This window comes from Eufriesea mexicana, unplaced genomic scaffold (genome assembly GCF_001483705.2).
Source record: "Eufriesea mexicana isolate 0111107269 unplaced genomic scaffold, ASM148370v2 scaffold8076, whole genome shotgun sequence".
Taxonomy (NCBI): Eukaryota; Metazoa; Arthropoda; class Insecta; order Hymenoptera; family Apidae; genus Eufriesea; species Eufriesea mexicana.
The window spans coordinates 338,220-345,951 of NW_016915847.1; positions in this window are offsets into that span (position 1 = coordinate 338,220).

Here is a 7,732-nt window from a genome sequence, read left to right on the forward strand (position 1 = left end):
CTCTGTGTCATATATATTACATCTCTTTCCCAAAAGACCCTTAATTTTCTCCAAGATTCTTACACCACTTTCCACGAATCCATCACAAAACAGCATCCCATTGAGAAGGTCTGACCACTTTCTAACACCCCAAGAGTGCAAAGAACATTGCAAATAGGACTGCCAATCTAGGACACCCTATCTGTATCCTCATTTAGCCAAATCGATCTTCTTCGACGAGGAAACTTTCTCGCGGCGGAAAAGAAAAAACAAAAAATAGAAAATCCTCAAGTTTGTCGGTCACGACTAACCTCGTCTGGCGATACTTCCAATCGAGCCCGCCAGGTGCACGTATCCTACGCCATCATCGACAGCTATTAATCGCTTGTTCCTCGACCACGCAACGGGCCCCGTCGAAGCGAGTTCTCTCGACATTTGACACTGTTCCGGCACGAAAATTCGTCGCTGGTGAAAATAAACCGGTCATGGGTTTCACGAGGTTTCACGGGGTTTCGCGTGTGCGCTGCCACGGTTGCATAAGCGTCCGGAAAATTGATAAATGGCAGGCGGTCTACACATCTGAAACGAACGTTACGCAACGGTACACGGCCGCTGTATAATATCGCGAGATAAGTACCGGTTTCGCAGACGCGAACTTCCACCAAAGTTCGCCGGGACCGTTATTTGTTTTCGATAATTTTAGACCCACAACGATCGATCAACTTCCAGAAGACAGGAAAAGGTACGCGGATGAGATGGGAAAGGCAGAGAGAGAAAATGCTTCTCGATTAATGTACGTCTGTGCTTTAATTAGGTTTTCCCTAACGAGCGTATGGGAAATGTATGTTTTCCTTTTTTGTAGAAAAGGTCGTTCAACGCGACATTTAACTCTGCGTTACGCCATGTGACCTGGAAGTTACTATGCTGCCATAAATATAGGCTACACGTATTTTCACAGAAAGTGTCATATCTGTAAGTCGAATGAAAGAGGAAGAAAGCAAGTAGTATATGGATCATTTATTTTGAAAGTGGTGCAAGTCCATTTTCTGTTGTCTCGAGAAAATTAAATATTAGCATATTTGTCAATTTAAAAATATAGGTTAATTATGTCAAGTCTGGCAATGTTTCTACTAATTTATGAATATGTAATTTGATTATATAAATTTCTCAAATGGACTTACACCACTTTCATAATTAGTCAATTGTAAAAATTATTTAATTTCAATTTTGAAAAATTAAATATCACTTAAAATATATTTCGTATAAATCCAATTTTGTTTGTAAATAATAACAAGAAATAAAATAGGAGTAGTATTTCTTATTTTGAACGTTAATTATATTTATATATTGTTAAACTTAACATAAGATATCGATATTATTTATTTATGCTCTTCATATGGCAGTGTTTTGAAATATTCGTGATGCACAGGAGATATATAAGGTAATAACTGCTTTGTATCCTTATATTTCTTGTATGTAATAGGCCTGGCACCGTGATACAAAGGCGCCAGAGCGATTTTTTTTAATTTTGACGGTCTTCCCCGACATGTGGGTGATAAATGTATAGTCTTAAATTCTGTGTTCTCCATTGATGTTCTCAATTGTCATAAAATAATATTGATTTACTATTTCTGCTTACCTATATCACTATCTGATGTTAATACGAAATTATCCATTTTTGGAGGAAAATAAAATAAGTAACCAAAAATAGTAATTCAACACGTGAAATAAAACAAATGTAGCCACGAATGGCCACTGACCCCGCCACCTGCCTATGGAAATTGAACTTACATCACTTTCATAATCAATGACGCAATTTCTCTTGTCAGTCAATTTTAAATTGAACAAACCATCGGAATTTTTTAAGATATTAAATACTAACTAGTTATATATAAAAAGTTATACTAAATGAAGCATAAATTACATAATATCTTTCCTTTTTTAAATGAACTTGCACCACTTTCAAAATAAACGATCCATATATAGGTTAGGTGAGGCAAAATAAGGAGTCACACAAAACATCGATGTTTCTAGAACTGGAGTATTAACTATCAATTTTTGATCTTCACGGTATTTATTTTTCATTTCTTTTTGTTTAAATTTCATATGTAGTCTCTTTCTTCAACCATAATCAATCATTTGGCCGACTGTGATACGTATAGTATTGAAAACATCGCCTATCCAGTGTCAGTGTATACCACTGGGGACCTAGGAGTAGAAAGTTTGAGAGCATCAAAGGTGGATCAGGAGCAAGCAGAGATACAAATATGGCTGCAGCAGTGCTCGTTTGACATTCACAATTTGAAACCGTATCTAGACGTTTATCTGGGTGGGTAACTTTTAAGAATTTGACTAATGAAAGGAATACGAGAGAGAGATAGTCATGCCTGATATAAACGTAACGCGTATATACGTACCAGTGACAAGTTAATATCGAAGACAGTTCATAAACTCAGTTCCAAGAAGTGGTGGGGATAGCAGCGGACGGTAAAGCGAGCAGAAATCCGGACCCTTATGCGGGCAGTACAGTATAGTATACGCAGTGCTGAAATGAGAAGACGGTTAGCGGAAGAATGTAGTCTAAATAGGTCACGAAGTAACACGATCACCTCTCCAACACAATCTCAAAGTTCGAGCTCACGAATTTTCGTTATTGGTCTAAAGTGACACTTCCATGAACCGGATCATATAACATCGCGTGGCAAAGAGAGCGAACAGAGTGCACTGAGAGAGAGAGAGAGAGCGAGACAGAGCGATAACAAACGATACGAAGCACAGACGTAGACATGAACTCAGAGTGTCCACTGCAACAAAAATACGTTGTGTCGTAACTTACCCTGTTTCTGTATCAATGCATTTCGTCAGGGAACTGAGAGTACGAATTTTGGGAACATTAAGAGTAACTTTTCTTTAGTTTTGTACGACATCTGTATTTTTTAATTGTATTGCTTAACATTTTGGAAATATTATGTAAATTAATAGATACTTGGATAAGTTGTTGGATATTTGTAGTGGTTCTGACCAAACTCGAGCATTCAGGTTTCCTTTAAAGTTAGGTTAGGAGTCATTCTGGTTATTTATTCCTGTACTATTATAACCTATCAATTATCTTCTGATGATCAAGAGTCCTAACAGATAATATAGTCAAGTGATGTTTTTAGAACCATAGTCAAATGAACTGATTATGAGATAATAGTGTCAATTGTGTCAGCAACTATGAAAATAATTTAAGTTACATATAACATACATAATTTGATCAATTTTTGCTACTTTGTAAAAGTGGGTTTAGGTTATCTTTAAGTAAATAAATGCAAAATAACTAGTAATTTCATTTCTTTTGACCATTTTTATAATTACTAGTACAATTATTCCTCTCGTCACTCTCTGGTAAGTTCAAACTGGAGGGTAGCCATTTTGAATTTGGGTTATAGCCTGGGAACTTCTAGCAGCCTTAGCAGAAGTCTAATAATAGTTATATTACTATCAAATTATGCTGATAACAATCTCTTTATTTATATTAATTACAGTGTCGAATACGATCTTGTTAACTGCTTTGTATGCCAGTCGATAATCAGCGAGAACCTCCCAACCCCTTTTAACGCATTCCTGTCATACTTATACTGACCCTAAAAATTAACATAACGAATTTTCTTCCATAACCTCGCAAATTGCAGTTGACTTCACAATGAACCTCTGTTAGAGGTTGTTAAGGATCATATTATACCGAATCCCTCCACCCGGAATCCATTAGTCCCTAACCTTTAGATCGTAATAAGGGGCTATAACCGATTAAAGTTTCTTTTCTCGCGGTCAAAAGAAAATTCTGGCTACAGGGGCTTAATTAAGATAAATATTCGCGTGTGGGAGAGCCAGTCCCCGTGACGTAACTCGTTATTCAATGCGCCTCGATTGAACTTAGAATTCAACCGCGTGCATCCACTCTGCGCGAGAGGGACAGAGATAGACAGACCGTGTCCCTGCATTCCGTTACACCGGGAATACTCTTTGGTCTTACGTAACTAACGAGCTCGGCGACAGCTCACGACGATACAGCGAATTTAATCGGTCGATCGATGTCTTCCACGATCGCGAAATAATGTAGATCGCGTCAGATCGAGTTAGCATTACGCATAATTACCAATGAGGGACGTGGAAAATTTTGTGTTGCAAATGTGTGAACTTGTATTTTTCCATGTGCGATTTAACAGTAGAAACAACATAGCATACATATTATATTAGTAAAATTGGGTAATATTTATGTTGCGGGGATACGGACCGTGGTGGCGCTAGTGAGTTAAATAGGAAGTCGTCTTGAGGCTACAATTACTTGATAAGCAACAAGAGACGAATACTTTCTATTTTTTCGAGAATTTTATGAATTTCCTTATATTGGGTTGGCCAAAATGTATTCCAGGCATTTTTAAAATTTTATTGTATAATATATTAATTATATTATTAATCAATAGTTATATTATACTATGTAGTAAAAAGACTGTTTTTATACTGAGAAAAGAAAGCATCATTTACTATGAAAATCAGAATCTGTATAATTTTATACAATTATAAAATATTTTATAATTGAGCATAGTATATGATATTGTTGTATAGTATCAGCGTGGTAATCAAACACTCTAAAATAGGATTGGTCATTATTTTTACCAGTCTATAGTAATTAAGTTAATTAATCGTTGAAAATCATTGCATATACCTACTTACATGGAAATTACTTCAATTAAATATCTAATGTCTCGAGAAAACTATGCGCAGTTAATGTCTTCTTTTAGGGAACGATTATGCGTATGAACCTAATATCATAACTGATGCAGAGGATTTGAAGGGAGCTTATAAGGATGAAGTAGGGCAGAAAACACTAGTTCGTGTAAATTTGGATCCGTATCAGCGTGATCCACGAGATATGTTAATATTATTGTTATTCATGACAAGATCGGTAATTAGTAATTAATATAACATCAAGTTTTATTATATCTTTAATTACTACTTAACTGCGTTTTAAAAGTTTAATTATTGTTGCACGTATTAATTTCCTTGTTTTGAATATATCTTCATGCACTTTAAAGTTTGTCCGTGAAAACCGGAAGCATCATACATATCGGGTTGTCAATCTGAATGCATAATGCAACACTGTTGGGATCGTACGCTACATTATAAATTAATGAAATTCACGCACGTGAGAAGATAATGTAAATGCACGTGAAAAAAAATTGCAGTACTTATTCTTATTAAAAATATCCTTGTTCGGGAAGACTTACTTAATCGATATTTTTCACCTAAATATCTTGCTCCTTCACGTGTGTTCTCAAAAGCATACTTTGGAAACCTTAAGGCGATTTCCACTGTAATAGATCGTTTATTTTTATCTATTTTATACGTGAACTTTTAGAAGAATGTACACTAAACTTACACTGTTATAACTTATATTTATGTTAAATAATTTTAAGTTTTAATAAATTAAAAAGATAAATAAATAAATTCTTATAAATGTAACAATTAATTTAGGTTATGTTAGATAAATAATTTTTAATTTTTGCTTCCCTTTTTTGGAAAAAGGTACTCTACATTCAACCCTTTCATTATAGTGGGATTAATCGCCACCATATATTTTTAAATTATTTGAAATTGATATATATATATAGCAAGTGTTATATATATTAAAGAAGAATATATTAAATGAGTATAATTACCTTTAGTATACATTGACTATAATTACTTTTTCAATGAATATTCAATATTCAGTGACTATAATCACCTTTAATAGATAGTATCTAATTTTTCAGTGACTATACTTATCTTCATAGCACAATGAACATCCGACATTTAGTGACTATAATCACCTTTAGTATTCATCGAGCACTTGACATTAGGTGACCTACAGTCATCAACTTAATACATTGAATAGTCAACGTTCAATGACTATAGTCACATTTAGCATAAATTGATCGCTCACTGTTTAGTGATTGCAGATATTCTTAATACTTAATAAACACTCGACCTTTAGTATCTACAATCACCTTCAATATAGGGTGAGCGTTTGACTATAGATATTTAGGTTACAGTCACTTTCAGGGTACACCAAACATTCAACATTCGGTGACTATAGTTACCGTTAAAATATCCAGTGCTCAACGTTATTTGGCCATAGTTGCACGTTCGATATCCAGTGACTATAATCATCCACACAAACCATGGAATAACAAAGACCGCCAACTCTAACCTCAAAAAACAGTTCACGACACCCATACATGTCCCCATAATTCATTAACCGTGCTGCAAAACGACAGGCTTTACAAGCTTTTATTAATCCCTATCTGCGTTGAGAAACCCTTTATCGTAGTGTCGATGCGAGTGATAGTCGAGTCGGTGGAAGGAAAAAAGTAGGAAAAATCCTGCTCAAGGACTACGTAAACTATCGAGCAGTGCATATACGTATATGTATATACAACACACGCTCGTGACACTTGTTCCAGCGATTTAAGAATTTGCATGATCGACGCAAGCATACGAACACCGTGTTCAGCGTTCAACACACGCGAACGAGGTCTGTTAGCCAAACGGCTGCTTTTCATCGAGAATAAGTCGTTGAGTTTAGATCGAGACGGCCTTAATGTGAATTTAATGCGGCTATCAGCGGTTCGCTGCCTTGCCCCGCCATTTCCTGCTCGCCCGACCGCGTCATCCTACCTGTTACCACAGTGGTGTCCGGATTTTTCGACCACCCTCCGGTTCCCCTGTCACCTTGCGAAATCCCTGGAACGCGGTAGACGTCCGGTGAAACTGGAATTTCACCGTTCAGACAGGTGATTCGGAACGAGATTCTGCAAAATCCGATGGGCGTTAACGTTAGTTGAAAGGAAGGTGGAAAGTTGTTGCATAGGAACTTGGGGTAGCCTTTTCACCTTTTTATATTTGGAAGCAGTTGGTAGTTGGGTTGATCGGGTAGATTGGGACCTTAGTGATCATAATTGTGTAGGTTGGCTTGGTTTGTGACCCTTTTCCTGATTTTTTGGTTAGTAGAGAATTCAGTATAGAGTGTGAACTGAATTGTAAGTTTATTCTAGGTTTTCTTTCAGTGAATATTATGTTTTATTAAGTACTACATATGTTTGTTTATTAGGTTGGAAATTTGGGGTAGTTTTGCCACCTTTTTATATTTAGGAGCAATTGATAGTTGAGTTGATCAGATAGATTGGGACCTCAGTGATCATAATTGTGTAAGTTTGCTTGGTTTGTGACCCTTTTCCTGGTATTTTGGTTAGTAGAGAATTGGATAGAGTGTGAACTAAATTGTAAATTTCTTCTAGATTTTATTTTAGTGAATATTGTGTTTGATTAAATACTGCATATGCTTGTTAGTATTAAGATAGGAAATTGGGGTAGCCTTTTCACTTTTTTATATTTGGAAACAGTTTGTAGTTGGGTTGATCGGGTAGATTGGGACATTAGTGATCATAGTTGTGTAGGTTAGCTTGATTTCTAACCTTTTTCCTCATCTTTTAGTTAGTACAGAATTGGATAGAGCGTAAACTGAATTGTAAATTTGTTCTAGGTTTTATTTTAGTGAATATTGTGTTTTATTAAGTACTATATATGCTTGTTAGTATTAGAATCATATTAATATTAATGGCATAGATGGGCATAGTTTATGACCTTAATTATAGGAAATTAGTATGGAAATAATGAAGACTACATTGCAAATCTTGTCTTAGGTTTTATTTTATCAAGTATTAAGTATGTA